This window comes from Ahaetulla prasina, chromosome 1, assembly GCF_028640845.1.
Source record: "Ahaetulla prasina isolate Xishuangbanna chromosome 1, ASM2864084v1, whole genome shotgun sequence".
Taxonomy (NCBI): domain Eukaryota; kingdom Metazoa; phylum Chordata; class Lepidosauria; order Squamata; family Colubridae; genus Ahaetulla; species Ahaetulla prasina.
Genome location: NC_080539.1, coordinates 41,111,463 through 41,128,567, shown reverse-complemented (window position 1 = coordinate 41,128,567; position 17,105 = coordinate 41,111,463). Strand labels below are relative to the sequence as shown.

The window sequence follows — 17,105 nt, the reverse complement described above, 5'->3', positions numbered from 1 at the left end:
GGGATTAACTAAGGAGAAATCCCTTTTGTTTCTGTTGAATCTCTCAGCATCATTCAATACTGTCAAGGAAGAATGATTTTGCACTGATTCCTTGTAATCTCTGCAGAAGGAGTGTGTGTCTCATTCCTCTTTTCACTTTAAAAAAAAAAAAAAACTCCCCAACAAACTTGTCTCTATTTTGTTAACATTTAATATATATAAAAACAACTCTTTGTGTCTCTCTGATTGTAAGCTGTAAGTATAACTGAAACACACCCCAAAACAATTTTATTTATTTATTTGTTTGTTTGTTTTTTGTTTTTGTTTTTTTAAAATTTGAATTTATATCTCGCCCTTCTCCGAAGACTCAGGGCGGCTTACAATGTGTTAAGCAATAGTCTTCATCCATTTGTATATTATATACAAAGTCAACTTAATTTTTTTTAACTTTTTTATTATTTATTTTATTTTAACTTTATTTATTAAATTTATATTGCTTCTTATTCGCCCATGGTGACTCAAGGTGGCTTACAGAATATAAAACCAGATTTAAAACAATAAAAACTAACAAAAAGAATCAAATAAATCAATATAGTACAATATAACAAAATCCACCCTCCTGCCTCCCACCACCCACCCTGGCGACAGCAGATCACATGAACCATTTAATGGGCTCCATCCTACTCTGGGTTCCCCAGGCCCGCTGACAGAACCAGGTCTTCAGCGCCTTCTGGAAGAGCATTAGAGTGGGGGCCATTTTAATCTCTGGGGTAATAATGTTCCAGAGAGGGAGCCACCATGGAGAAGGCCTTTCTTCTGGGTCCCACCAGGTGTATCTCCCTCAGGGATGGGACCCACAACATTACTTGCCTCCCCACTCTGATGTTGGGTAGTTGTGACCGGCAAGAGATGGTCCCTCAGATAACTTGGTCCCAAGCCATGAAGGGATTTAAAGGTGACAGTCAGCACGTTGAATTGTACCTGGAAGCAAATCGGCAACCAATGCAGCTCCCGCAGGAGAGGTGATACATGTGCACATTGGGGTCTGCAGAAAACCATGCGGGCTCTGCATTTTGCAACAACTGGAGCTTCCGGATGCTCTTCAAGGGCACCCCCATGTAGAACGCATTGCAATAGTCAAGCTGGGAAGTGACTAGGGCATGAGTGACTGTGAGTAGGGACTGTTGGTCCAGGAAAAGGCATAACTGGTGCACAACCCGTAGTTGCACAAAGGCCGTCCTGGCCACAAATGCCACCTGCTCTTCAAACAGGAGCCGGGAACAGGAAAACCCCTAAATTACGTACAGGGTCTGTTTGGGGTAGTGCCACCCCATCCAAGACCAAAGGTGGTAATTCTCCCTAAGCCAACGAACCCCAAACCCAGAACCACTCAGTCTTCCAAAGGTTTAGTTTCATTGCTCTCCATCCAGCCCCTAACAGCCTCTAGGCACTGCGAGAGGGAAAACCCAGCATCACTTAACTCACCATGGGTCAAGACATACAACTGAGTATCATCAGCATATTGGTGATACCTCAGTCCATGGTGATGGATGATCTCGCTCAATGGCTTCATATAAATGTTGAACAGGAGCAGAGACAGTACCGATCCCTACAGAACCCTGTAAAGCAGTGGGTGAAGGCTGGATCTCTTCCCTCCTATCAACACTCACTGAGAGAGGCCGTGGAGGAATGAAGTGAACCAGGATAGCACAAGGCCTCTCAATCCTATCCTCTGAAGCCATCCCAGGAGAATACCATGGTCAATGGTATCGAAAAGCTTCCAAGAGGTCAAGTAGAGCAAGGATGGATGCACTATCCCCATCCCGCCCCCTCCAGAGATTATCCAAAAATATGACCAATGCCATATCTGTCCCAAATCCAGACCTCAAACCTGATTGGTAGGGGTCAAAATAATCCATTTCATCCAGAAACCTCTGAAGCTGCTATGTGACCACCTTCTCAACAACCTTCCCCAAAAAGGGAAGATTGGAGACAGGTCAGAATCTATATTATCTTGTACCCATTATCCAACTAGCTATATTATCCAATTATCCAAAATTATCCAAGATAATTTTGCCCAATACTATAATTTAAATATGGCTTCCAATACACCAGTGTTTCTTAACCTTAGCTATTTTAATATTTATAGACATCGACTCCTATGTCAGCTGGAGATTTCTGGGAGTTGAAGTCCACATATCTTAAAATTGTCAAGGTTAGGAAACAGTGCTAAACATGATAGAGAAAAACAATCACCTGTAATTTATTAGAACATGCCAGATTTACAGGGGATGGGGAGAGAAAGGAAGCCACTATTCAGCTATGAGGCCTACCAGGTATCAGCTGCAGCTGTAGCCTCATTTCTGCCCAGCTTCTCTACATGATTGATCTCCACTGCTGAAAGCAACTTCACAGTGATTGCTTCAGGCAATGGACTGACTCCACCCATCCAGGCTAGCAATTGTAGATGCATCTGTTATATGTTGAAAAAGTCTTGATGCCAAGTTTAAATGTTAAATAAATGATAAAATGAACAAACACATAAAAAACTTTAAGCACGTGCTAGAATTTATTATTTATTTGTATCTCGCCTTTATTATTTTAGAAATAACTCAAGCTGGCAAACATACCCAACACACCTTTTATTATAAGCAGTAATGAATGTCTGCATTTAAAATGTTTAATTTTGCTTTTAATAATTTTTTTCCAAATTATTAAACTTGCAGTACAGTGAAGTACAGGTTAAAGGAAAACTTCTTAAAAAAGTGAAAACAGAAGTAGCCAATTACGCAGTTAAACTTAGAAAAATAACATTTGTCATCACAATTTTCAGCTACTGCTAAGCATAAAATTAAACCCTGGCTACATTTCTTTTGAGCAAAGATTCCACAACAGTGACACCTTCATTGTAAAATCCCATCAATTAGCCTTTTCCCTCTTGAAAAACGGTGATTTCCAGGTGAAAGTATTAAATAGTTAGATCCATGGGGGTGGGTGGGTGGGGGAGTATGAAATAATATTCAACATTATTCTCAGTCATATAAAGCTGCATTGGGAAAAAAAAGCTTGTATAAATAAAACTTTATAATTTCCTTTAATCAGAATCTGTATGCAATCAATACAATATTAAGTATAGGGTAATTATTGAAATATTGAAACAATCTAATGTATCAAGATTTATAACAATATAATAAAAAGGGAAAAAGAGGCCAGGGCTTCAATTGTATGGCTATAGTCACCATCTTGACTTTTTAAACTACCTGATGCCTTTATTGTGGGGCTCTTGCCTATAATTTTAAGATCACTCAGCTGTACTAATACTGACATTGTAGAAATAGTATAATAAGATTAAGTCTTGTTCTAGAATATTATGGACAATTGTTTAACCACCTCATTATACTGCTTTGGTTTTTAATACAGGTGAGCAAGCTTTATTGTGTTGCTATTGTATTTAATTAAACATTCATTTATCTAATGCTGCCAAATGCATTAGCATACATTAAAGGCAAAACTTTTACATGACAGAGATGTCCTAATGTCTTTAATGGTGCTTTAGAATAAATAACCCAACTGAATAATACCACCAGGATTCAATGGCTTCAGCAGCCTTTCTCCAACATTGCCTAGCCACAAAAGGCAAACCATGTATAGAGTCAACAGGTTCCCATTACTGAAGCATCTGCTTCCAAAGAAGAAAACCATGTTGTGATCATGGATAATAACTGAATATTGATGGAATTAACCTACAGAAGTCTATCAAGCCCAACCTCCACCAACCTGGTGTTTTGCAGATTATTTAGCTAGAAAATTCTGCAATCTGTTAGAAAATCTGCAATCTGTTTCACATATCTGGAAAACAGCTGATAGAAAAATAAACTAGTTTAACCTTCTAAAAGCTTTCAAAACATGTAGCCATAGCTTTTGTACTTTCCCTTGGGTAATCTGAATTTCGAAATCAAGTACCCATTGTTAAAATTTTAAAATCGAGCACCCATCAATTCTAATATTTTAAGAAATGGAGAAATGGAGAGAACAGTCAATCTACTAATATTGTTGGACTGCAGCAGAATAGCTTGCCTGGATTTTAAAAAGGAATTCAGCTTTGGATAGTGAGAACAAATGCATGTATTCTCACATAGATTACATCATCTACATTCTAGATCAAGGGTGTCAAACTCATGGCCCGTGGGCTGGATGCATCACATGCTGGCTCTGCCCTGCCCAGTTTAGCAAAGGGGGGGAAAGCAGGGGTGAAATCTAAAAATTTTCCCTACTGGTTCTGTGGGTGTGGCTTAATTGGTGGGCGTGGCTTGGTGGTCAGATGGCTGGGTGGGCATGGCCAATAACAATAAATAATAAAAATAATAAACAAAGTATAAAAAAACAATAAGAGGTACCAAAAACCAACTTTCACACTTTACACACACACAACACAACTGACTCACACACAATATAAAAGCAGCTGCACTTCACACAGCCACAAAAAGCTCAAAAACCAAAAACCAAAAACCAACTTTCACACTTTACACACACACAACACAACACAACTGACACACACACACATACACACAAAATACCACATACAGCTTTCTGAGATTTTGTGTGTTTGTGTAGTTAGAATGAAACACTAGAGAAACACACCATATCTCAGAAAGCTGCACAAATATTTTATTTTATTATTAAGGTTTGTGGACTTCAATTCCCAGACTTCCTCAGCCAGACAGCCAGCATTAATCACTCAGTGATGAAACAGATTAGCTAAATTAGATTAGTTCTGTCTGGTGCTGAAAGCGAAACTGGAACTTTCCGGCTGGGAAAAAAGCCATGAGGTCGATCAGTAATCAGGTAAGTGACTTAGACTCTCTTAAAAGGAAGTTTTCTACTTTTTAAGGTTCTGCTGATGAGGAACTCAGGTGAGATCCCCAGAGTAACCTTTAATTTAAAAAAAAAAAAGTTTAAAGGCTCTGCCGATCTCAGATGAGGGGCGGGATCCTCAAAGGCTTTTTTTTTTACTTTTAAAGGCATGTTTTGGCTGAAGCAAAACCTTCTTTTAAAAGTAAAAAAAAACCCCTCTGCTGATGGTGGGGCTCAGCAGAGGCAGGGGGCGGGGCCAGGGATTTTTGCTACCAGTCTTCCGAACCAGCAGCCGCCATCGCTACTGGATCGCACGAGCTGGTCCGATCTGGGAGCATTTCACCCCTGGGGGAAAGTCCCGATACGTCATGTGATGCCGCCATGACTATGTAAATTTGACACCTCTGTTCTAGATGATGTATTTAAGCATTAGCAAAGATGCAATGAGACTTCAGCTTAACTGTGATAAATAGGGCATAGCATCTTATTCTCTTTGCAATATTGTCCATTTTGGAGCTCATAACACCCCTGTCTTCTTTTATGTCAACAAACCTGATAACTCAGCTAGAATTAAGCTCACCAGCCTCCACTTGCTGCCCCTGGATTATCTAAGTGGTATAATTTTATACCCAGTATTATTTGCAAATTTCTTAAAAACAAACCATTGCGTATTAACCTTTTGGGAGATTAGACCTAAGGAAATTTAAAGCTTTATCTTAAAATTGAATAAATGTATATTATATAGATACAATGGACTGCAATTTATGGACACAGGTCACATTCTGTGACCATTCCAAGTTTTTAATGACCACTGAAATGTGTAAAATGTTTCTAAGAGAACTGGTTTATTTTACACTCTTAAAATAATCATTTTATTCTTCTCAATTACAATTACAGTGAACTGGACTTGTTATTTTTAAAAAGGGATGTTTATAATCGTTCTCGTAAAATGGCTGCCATGAGGCACATAACCAGTCACAAAATACCCATTTAGCAGAAATAAAGCATTACTATCTTTAAAATGTTTATGCTACTCCTTTCCATATGGCTTTGGACAATATGGGTTTGCAGGGCATTCAGAAGTAGTTTGTCAGCTCTGAAGCAAACCTGGCTGAAGCCATCTTTTGCTAGTTGCCACGAACTCTGATAGGAGGAAGGGAGGGGGAAGTAGACTGTTAGAGTGGCTAACAGTCAAAACAAAGAGTTTTCTTGTGGGAACCAAGGTCATCTCGACAAGTGGCAATAGAAAGAGGAGAGGAATGATCAAGCAGCCAGCCAGCTACTTCCGTTGGACAATGTGACCTGTGACATCTGGGGTGGGAAATATTTGCTCTTTTGATTAGGATAAAACCATGGGAACTTTTAGAGTTGGTTTTCACTGGCTGTGCTGATATGATGTATCCAATAAACATGTTCTTTGAGGAATCTATCTGCCTTGGAGTTCTGCTTTTGGGGGATGCATTACTTGGAATGCTGACATAGTGCTTTGCCAGATGTGAGCATGAAAGCAAAAGATGTGGCTGCTTTGAAAGTTTAAAAAGGGAGTCTCATTGGTAGTTCTGCAGAGGGCAAAGCACCTCTTGCTAAGCGTTTGCCCAACCACACTTGGCAGTTTATAGGCATAAACATTGTAGCTTCACAACCAGCAGCACAGGAAAACTCTAAAAGCTTATGTACACCATTTCCTTGGTTTTCTTGGGATGTTCTTTACACTGCACCTCCCATATCACTTATTTTTTCTAAGCTGCTAAGCATTTCCGAAGCATGCATTAGGCTGCAGCCATCCCCTCCCACCCACACCTTGCATTTCATTTTGTAAGAAGGCATCTGACATCACATAAACCCAAGGTTCACACAATAATAAAATCCAATGGGTTATACTTTGAAATAAAGAAATGGATTCTGAAGACTATGCATCTCATAAACAAATAAGCATATGTTCTCTAAAGGTAAAGGTACAGGTAAAGTTTTCCCCTGTCCAGTCATTTCTGACTCTAGAGGACTGTGCTCATCTCCATTTCTTAGCCAAGGGAGCAGGGGTGAAATGACCCAGTTTGGACCAGACCGGGCAATTCGGTAGCGATGGGGGCGGGTAGTTCAGAGAACCAGTAGAAAAAATCCCTTCCCCCCCGCCCATGCCCACCCAATCGCCCAGTCCACACTTGCCTGCTTGGCAGTTTACTGCTTCTTTCAGGCTCCCCTTGCTTCGGCTGCTGCAATCAATTGCCTCAGCTAGCAACTCAATCTGCCTGCCTGCAATCCATCTCATGGTGAACAACTCAATCTGCCTGCCTTGTCCCTTGAATTGGGTAAGTAACTGGGGTTTTTTGGGGGAGGGAGCTTTTAAAAATAGTTAATTGGGGGTTTTTTAGGAGTATTTTTTTAGACATAGCAATTTAAAGTTAAGAAAGTTTTAAATTTAGCTGCTTTTATCTAAAAATATAAATAAAATAAAATAATAAAATAAAATATTTGTGCAGCTTTCTGAGATTTGGTGTGTTTCTGTATTGTTTCACTCTAACTACACAAAAACACAAAATCTCACAAAGCTGTATGTGGCATTTTGTGTGTGTGTGTCTGAGTCAGTTGTGTTGTGTGTGTGTAAAGTGTGAAAGTTGGTTTTTGACCTTTTTGTGGCTGTGTGAGGTTCCTGCTTCTTGCAGGGACCATTTTGGGTGAAGTGCAGCTGCTTTTACATTGTGTGTGAGTCAGTTGTGTTGTGTTGCATTGTGTTGTGTTGTGTTATGTGTGTGTAAAGTGTGAAAGTTGGTTTTTGGTACCTCTTATTGTTTTGTGTACTTTGTTTATTATTTTTATTATTTATTGTAATTGGCCACGCCCACACAGTCACCTAACCACCAAGCCACACCCAGCAATTAAGCCACGTCCACAGAACTGGTATGGAGAATGTTTAGATTTCACCCCAGCAAGGGAGCCAATGTCATCCGAAGATAGCTCCGTGGTCATGTGGTCCCCATGATTATATGCCCAGGTGCACAGAACGCTGTTATCTTCCCACCAAAGTGATACCTATTTATTTACTTGCATTTTCATGCTTTCAAATTGCTAAGTGCGCAGGAAATATGTTCCTTATTTTCATAGATTTTCATAAAATAGAGAACATATTTTATATTTTCTACTTTTCCACTATTTTGTTGCTTATGCTAATCATAGAAGTGTGGCTATGTGCTACTAGCTCCTGACATTCAGGAATCCTATTCAAGGCTGAAACCATATAGACTGGGTACTTAAAGCCTAGAATCACATGAAATTCAAGACACCATGGCCCATTGTAGTATATTAACTGTATATATTGTACCTTTCCTGGAGAAATGTCAGAAGACACACTTCATTTTTGCTAAGGCTCCATTAATGCAGTTAAAAAACCTTGTGCTTTGATGATACCAATTTCTCACCCCATACAAAATTTGGCTGTTTCAAGTAACCAACTGTAGCAGACCTATAATATTTTCTGAAATGAAAAAGCCATGATTCTAATTGAAGGCCAGCAGAACACTTAAAACCACTCCCAGGTGGCTGTTCCCACACACAAATTTAGCTGTTATGTGTACTGTTATAATTATATAAATAGAACCCAGAGTAGGAAAAAAAGTGCTATTTTTGATCATCTCGAAAGAGGTAAAATTTTACATACAGTTAAAATAGGTTAAGTACTCACCACTTCCTCACCACTCCTCCACGAAAATTGCATTCCTGTAATTCTGTTTTATATTTAAAAGAAAGAATAAAAGTGAGGGTTTCATGACATTAGTAGTTCCATAAAATACACCTTTTAATAACAATGTTTTTGATAATAAATGATAATTCATCAGAAAACAAGAAAACAATTAGATTAGAAACTCTCTATTAAATTTATTTATCCTAAGTCACAAATCTTGTTCACAAAAACAGCATAAAATAGGTTTGTAAAGGTCTAAAGACATTTAGCAGTCTTCCAAAACACCAGCCTTTCTGTCTGTCTCATCCCATTTCAACATGTGCCCGGAATTGATCAGGGCTATTTTTACTATTTACAGATCTATTTAGACATCAAGTGATAGGTGTTCAGCAATGCCTATGGCTGTAAATCTAGGACTCACAGATAACATCAGCCAGTGAAAGTTGTTTTTAATCCAATAGCTGATCACAGACAATTATTAGCTACTCAGAGCTCTTTTCTTCAAATTTCAAATTTCCCAATAATTACGTCCTTATCCTAATCATAACCGCCAGGCTCCTCCGGATTTGTGCCTAAACAAACAACAGGTTTTTGTTACAGCAGAAATAGAAATATTTTAGCATTCCCCTTCTTCTTCTTCTTCTTCTTCTTCTTCTTCTTCTTCTTCTTCTTCTTCTTCTTCTTCTTCTTCTTCTTCTTCTTCTTCTTCTTCTTCTTCTTCTTCTTCTTCTTCTTCTTCTTCTTCTTCTTCTTCTTCTTCTTCTTCTTCTTCTTCTTCTTTCTATTTGCCTATTACACATGTCCATATGAACATTTGTCCATTGTTACACAACATCCCACTGGCAATTTGGGAGCAGGTGTATGAAAGGAGGTTGATAATTTAAAAATATGCAAACTGTATGAAAATCCTAATTACTTAATTATCTGTTACATTTATTACTTGTCTTTCTTCTAGGAGCTCCAGATGGTGTATACAGTATATCATTTCTCCTCTAACTTTTGCCCACAATATCATGGAGAATTCTGGTTAGGAGACAGCCCAAAATAATCAAATGAGCTTTTATTGTTTTGGTAAATTCCTACTTTGGGTCCCACTAGTCCTACTCTGGGAGAAAAAACAACTCAAAACCTCTTGATGTTTGGAAAAGGCTATCAGTTTTATAGACAATGAGAGAGGGGTTTTGTTGGGATATTGTCAGTGGTGGGATTCAGCCAGTTCGCACCACTTTGGGAGAACCAGTTGTTAATTTTCTGAGCAATTTGGCAAACTGGTTGTTGGAAGAAATCATTAGGGCAGAGAACCGGTTGTTAAATTACTTGAATGCCACCACTGGATATTGTGTAGGTTAGATAGTTGGATGAGAGTTGCTTGAAGAGACTCTACCAACCGGGAATGAAGAACAAAACAAAGGGAGACAATTCTGAAACAATTAAACATGGATGAGGCCTGGTACGTGAAGGGTTTTAATTGATGTATGTGACTGAGCAGTAGGAATAACTGAAGAACAGGAGGAAGAATTTCAACTAAGATAATAGTCAGATAAAAGAAACTTGAGTCCAAAACAGAAATGTAATTTCAGAAAATTGAGCCTCCCTAGGAGAGGCACATTCAGATTTTCAAGATTCTGTGCCTGTTACCCTATAATAAAAGTAGTATTAGCATTCATAGTTTTGGTTTTTCAGTTAGGTCTACCACAAAGGACTGAGAATCCTTGACTGCCAGCTATTTCTAAATAGGCAGGTATCCTGTTCCAGGCCAAGAACACACAAATACACAAAGGTATGGTTTTGTTCTTTTTACTAAAGGAGGCTTGCAAACACACACTTACAATATAGAGGTAAATTCTTCCAAAACTTCAGCATGTTTGGCTTACAAGTGTTCCAAATCAACGTGGCACATTGGAGGAATGTTAGGTGAAGTCCAAGTGTCAAGCTTGTGGCAGATTCATCAGTCAACCCAGATTCAAAGTCAGGGTTGCAAGGTTTACAAGTTAAGGCACATTGAGTGGGAATTAATGGGTGGTTTCTTGTCAACAGGGAGCTTTTGCTTGCTGCTCCATTTTAATAGAAATGGCCCTGGTGTAGTTCATTTAGCAGAGCAAGATTCCTTCTACACAAGCAGTCTCAAGAGTGCCTTTGTTCTACTCTCTTTGCTGTTGAGGCTGTTGAGCTCTTGCATTGGGAGGGAGGAGGCAGTAATTTCATGCCCTCATCTTCAGAGGGCAATGGGAGCTGTCGCTGCTGCCTGTAGCTCTGCCCTACCTCCTTTGGCTACTCAGATGGTGCTGGTGCTGATAGCAATAGCAATAGCACTTAGACTTATATACCACTGCACTGTGCTTTGTTCTCTGTTCAGTGGGGTGGGAGCAGCACTGATGTGAGAATATATTATTTACAACCCAACCCAGTGCCAGGATTCCATTTTTGGCTGGAGGTCTCTTAATAGTTGCTGCTAGATGGCTGCGGAATTCTGGGGGCTGAAATCTACACATCCTAAAGGTGCAAAGTTTGGAAAGCACTAAGATGGATCTTTAAGCACTGGTTGAAATTCTCAATAACAGTTTACCTATTATCAGCCTTACTGTCTTGTTTTGCACTAGTTGAAAATTCTGGGCAGTCCTTAAATATGGCCCCATTTATTTATTTTTTTAAAATTGTTTAGCCACTTATCTTAAAACAAACTATGGGTGGCTTGCCACATATACATAATAAAAACAATAAACCCAGTGACAAAAAAAAAAGCCCATAGAAAAACCTGGCACTTCAGTTATCCTTTCCTGAGGCAACTTACAAATTCTTTCTAACCTCACCCCAGGTAGAAAGCATTACAGCAGTCAGGTTGCAATAATGAGCAACAATTGACCATGTTTAGAACTACCCTACATTTGCATGAATGGTGCAATATTGTTTGAACACTGGAAAATGAGTTTTCTATTGCTCCATAATGTAAAATAAATCATAATTATGTTTCGTTCAGAGTATGTGTGGAATAAAAGCATAATTAAGCCTAAACAAAATGAACCAAGGTACTGAGCTTTCTTTTTATTCAAGTCTGACAAAGATTTATCGGGCTTTCTGATGTCACTGACCATTTTATAGCTCAGCCAAGAACTCCCCCATCTTTGCCCAGCTTCAGTAGTCTTCTAACATCTAAAGGAAGAATTAAATTCATTGAAAGGCAGCTCAGAGACAACAAGTATTCGTATTTATTTTTATCATTCTTCTGACTACAAGGCTACTTATAGCTGGTGTTGTGACAAATACATATAATTACCTCCATATTTCCATTATAGATGGAGAATGCCTTCTCATTGGATTTTCTAGATTTCTCAGTACACAGACTACTGGGTATATGATAAATATGTTCCCTAAGAGCATAACACTAAAGAGGATCCCTGTAACCAGGCATGCAGAAAGAAGAGACTAGAGCAGGGGTGTCCAAACTTGGCCCCTTGAAGAGTGGTGGACTTCAACTCCCAGAATTCCCCAGCCAGCATGAGCTATAAATATGAGCAAGTTGCTGGCTGGGGGAATTCTGGGAGTTGAAGTCCACCACTCTTCAAGGGGCCAAATTTGGACATCCCTGGACTAGAGAGAGGTTACCTAGGCAAGAAAAAAATAGCAACTATGTTCTAGGGCAGGGGTCCGCAACTCCCAGGACATAAACTGATACCAGGCCACACAGTTGGAGGTGAGCAGCAGGTGAGCAAGAAAAACTGAAACCATTTCCCCCCCACCTCCACCCCGGTCTGTGGAAAAGTTGTCTTCCACAAAACTGGTCTCTGGTGTCAAAAACGTTGAGGGTCTCTGTTCTGGGGATTAAAAACAGACTCTGAAGGCAGACATTGTTTAGAACCACAGAGTTGGAAAAGATGTTTAATCTATCAGGTCAACTGCTTGCTCCATGCAAAATCCCAGGTAAAACATCTCTGACAAATGACAATTCAATTGGTTGTCCCAAATATGCAAATTTCAAAGGCAAATGGATTTTTTAAAATCAATTTTTATTGATTTTTTTTTTCTTCATACAGATCCACATATTTTATGAACAGAGTATTGGCCATATCATATCTTATACAACTTAACATATCCAAATATGTTTATATCCAAATATCCAAATATCATTTTACTTAGTTACAATTTCTGCCAAAGTGTTCTTTTTCCATATTTTTAATTATATCTTAATATTTCTATGCTTGTTTATATAAACCACATCTTCTTTTGCTCTCAAATTCTAATTTCTCCATTTTTACTGATATATATTCTCTTTTATTATTTTTTAAATACTTCAGTTTTTATCCTGATATGTTCAAACATGTTCGGGGTTGCCTTTCTTCCATTTCATCTTTTTTGTTTTACAGCAATCTTTCTTTTCTTTCCTCTCCCTCCCTTCTTTTATCCTTCCTACTTTCTTCCCTCCTCTCCTACTCCTTCTCTACTTCCCCTTCCTTTCTCCCCCTCCTCCTTTCTTCCTCCCTATCTAACCTTCTCTCCTACTCTTATTTCCCCTCCCTTTCTTCCTCCCCTCTTCCCTTTCTTCTTTTTCTCTCTGTCCTTCTCCCTTTCTTCTGTTTCTCTACTCCTTCTTATCTCTCTCTATTTCTGTGTTCATTTTCAATTCAGTATTTTTCACTATGGTGTCCAGACAGCCCCGGTTTTTCCTCCATTTATTGAGTGTATTTCTCAGAATGCCCCTCATATATTTTTTATTATTAACAATGTATTTCAACTTATTCCATTTTCACCTTACAACCTTTTAGTTAGTTCAACCTTCCACCTCTTATTTTCTTCAAATTCTTATTCCCAGTTCAATAATTACTTTTCTCTTTCATTAGCATACATCATTTACGAACAGTTCAATTTTATTCAATTTTATATCTCACTTTCAATTATTTTCACCTATAAACCATTCTATCTTTCACATTTCATCCGCTGGTCTATTTTTCTTCAACAGTAATTTTATTACTATTTTATTACTAATATTATAATAATAATAATAATAATAATAATAATAATAATAATAATAATAATAATAATAATAATAATAATAATAATAAAAACTAACCCTAACCCTAAACGCTTGGGAAGTGTTCGACTAGTGATCTGTTATACGAAATCCCGCATAATTATCTTGTTTGCTGTGTATACTGTCATTTTGTGTAAATAAAATAATAATAATAAATAAATAAAAATAATAAATAAAAATAATAATAAACTAATAATTAAGTAATTTTATTACTATTATAGTAATAATTATATTATAATAGTATTACATATTGGTTTCAGGAAAAAATTATCATGTAATTTACAACTTCTTCACTGCAAAAAAATATGGACTACAAACCTTGATCAGGGCAAAGCAATAGATGTGATCTACATAGACTTCTGTAAAGGTTTTGACTCTGTTCTATATGATAAACTTCTCCTAAAACTAAAATCTTACAGCATTTCAGGACCCCTCCACAATTGGATAACAGCTTTCCTGTAAAAACAGACAACAAGTGGTCAAAATTGGCAATGCTGGCAAATCCTGTTCCTGTCAAAAGTGGCATTCCCCAAGGCAGCGTTCTTGGACCAACAGTCTTCATATTATACATTAATGATCTCTGTGACCATATTACAAGTGATTGTGTTCTTTTTGCTGACGACATCAAACTATTTAACACCACCAACAATACAACAACCCTTCAAAAACACCTTGACTTTGTATCTGAATGGTCTAAAACTTGGCAACTCCAAATCTCAACCAGCAAATGCTCAGTATTACATATAGGAAAAAAGAACCCAAACAGTAAGTACAAGCTTAACGGACTGGAATGCACTACCTGACTTTGTTGTTACATCCTCAAACCCCCAAAACTTTAACCTTAAACTGACTACTGTGGACCTCACCCCATTCCTAAGTGGTCTGTAGGGGGCATGCATAAGCACACCAGCGTGCCTACCATCTTTGTCCTACTGTGCCCATTTATTTGTACTCATTTCCTGTGTTCATGTTCATGTTTATACTTATACCTGTTTTCTCGTACATATTTAACAAACTAAATAAATAAATAAATCTGGCATGCCACAAAACATTGTAAAAGAATGCTTTGTCTCTTTGAGTTGCCTTAGGTGCCTCAGACAAGCACCTGACCAGACTCATCAGAAGAGTGTTAAGCTATAACAAAAGGAGAGGGTAGCAAAAATTCAGAACAGCAAGGACCAATTTCTCGCTGAGTATGGGGAATTGGATCAATGTCCTTTCCAACTCTTAAAATTTTATAAATCAGTGAACTATGGCAGACTTGTTTCCTTATGAATTAGCAGATAAGATTTGTATCCCATCTTTTCTAAAATCAGCACTCTTGATAAACTGTTGAAAACAATTCAAACCAAACATTGTCATAAAACCCAAAAGCAGACTTATTGTATACAATAAAACAAGCATTTATGAAAAAAGCAAACCTTTTATCTGTGATAGAGCACATACTTTGCCTGCAAAGGTCTCAATTGCCGTGGTAAGCCTGGGAAAATCCCACCCAAAACACTGGAAACCATTGCTAGTTGATACAGAAACCATGCTGAGTCAAATTGGTTGGTTAGTTTATCCTCAGCATTCTCTTCTGGTGAACAGACAAGATTCTTCCTAAGAAGCTGCCAAAGTACATCCCTTCCTAAGCTGCAAAAGTACACCACTGGGAAGTTCCCAGTCTCCTGCACTGGTGGACAATTTAAGATATTGAGAGTATATTGGGCAGATGCCCCAAAGGTACAGAGAACTAAGTCTATCATTTGCAGTATGGAGAATAAACGGCAAAGCACAGAATTACTCAAATATTGTCTGCCATCCAAGACAGCTCCAGGCAAGCTTGGAAGGAGATGATGGAAAATAGAATAGGAGAGAGGAGGAATGTTTAAGATGTGAATATGATGATTATGGTTAATTTTTAGAATTGATTTGTTTAGGATATAAATTACAGGATTTTTGTTATTTGTTATATGTAAGGTATAAACCTATGGGAAGATATTATTTAATTTTGAAGGATGGAAATAAAAATTTATGAATTTAGATAATGTTGTGGTTATAATGATGTTAATAGTTTATTGTTATATTTTGGATGTAATTCAAATGATCATTTGTTTTAATTGATATGCCTTGGATATAAATCTATAGATAGCAAAAGTTACGAAGTTAAGTAAATATTGTATCTGAGAGACTTTATTCATAATGATATTTGATTGATGGAGTAATATTTGAAGATTGGACAGTAAACGCTATGACAATTGAAGAAATATATAAGTGAGTTCGAGAAGATGGACTGTAATTTAAGAAATGGACTTATGAAATTTGAAGAAATAGACAAGTGGAGAAAATCTGAATTTGAGAAGATGGACTAATTTTAAAAATGGACTGTAAGAAGAAGTAATCTATGAAGGGAAGACTGTATTTGTATTGTTCCTTTTTTGTTGTTTTATTCTTTCTTATCTTTTTACTTTTATTGTAAGGGGATTTAAAGTTTTAGAGAGGGGTGGGAGTTTATGTATATTTAGTATATTTAGTATATTTTAGCTTGTGATAGAATACCCGGTATTTGCTCTGGGAAGTCCGGGGGGCGGGGAAGGGGGGAGGAGGGGGGAGGGAAGGGGAGAGGGGTGGAAATGACATATGGAATGGTTATCAATGTACAGTAACGATTGATGATAGGAAATTAAAATTTGAAATGAGATTGGGGCTGCTCGACTGCCATTTTAGAAGGAAAGGGAGAGGAGTAGAAGAGGGAAGAAAGTAGGTAGGGAAGAGGTGAGAAGGAGGTGGGGAATAAGAAGGTTAGAAAGGGTGGAAGCAGGGAGGAGTGGAGAAGGAGGAGAGCAAGTAGTAAAGTGAAGGAGATGAAGAAAGGGGAAAGTAGTAGAAGATAGAGGGAGGTTGAAGAAAGGAAATGGCAGTTGGGCAGGTCCAATTTAGTAATAAATAAAAATTAATGATCAATGATGGATAACAGATTGTACATTAATATGATGTTGGAAAATGAAAATAAAAAACTTTTATAAAAAAAAATCTGATTTGGTGGAATTTTAAGGTTTAAAGTTTATTAAAATATACAATCTTACACCAAAAACCAAACATTCTTTTAAAATGCATAAGAAACATATTTCTTAAAATGGTAGAAAGCAATAGGAAGCTACTTCTGCACTGCTGGAGAAAAAAAAACCTGCAGGAATCTGTTCACAAAGTTACTAGGAGTTAAACAAAACTTTAAAGGAGGCGTCATTTTTTACACACAGCCAAATAAAACGCCAAGGTGCAGCCACCCATTCTTTTATTTTTATTGGGCCCATTTTGGGATAAGAGAAATTCTGGAAAATAAAGAGGTTGGAGGCAGGCATTTCGCCTCAAAGCATGTTAGCTTTTTTTTTTTTTTAATTCAAACGTTTATCTTGTAAAAAATGCAGAACAGGCTTGAGAGGCATGCAGGGAGATTAAGGCCACTGAAGCCTCTTACTGGGGCCAGATAGATATAGCAATTATATCTATTTTAAAAAATCATATATATATATATATGTGATTTCTGTGTTGTAGGAAAACCATGGTGAATATTACTTTACTCCC

The 17,105-nt window shown here is 37.6% G+C and overlaps 1 long non-coding RNA gene across 1 annotated transcript; it reads right to left on the bottom strand.

The window, feature by feature from the left end:
* Window positions 1-1,923: 1,923 nt before the first annotated feature.
* On the bottom strand, window positions 1,924-14,481 carry LOC131189101 (uncharacterized). Its single transcript, XR_009152911.1, has 3 exons — window positions 13,857-14,481; window positions 8,513-8,555; window positions 1,924-3,025 (listed from the first exon to the last, which is right to left on the bottom strand). It is a non-coding gene; the product is annotated as an uncharacterized LOC131189101 (long non-coding RNA).
* Between the last annotated feature and the right edge of the window lie 2,624 nt (window positions 14,482-17,105).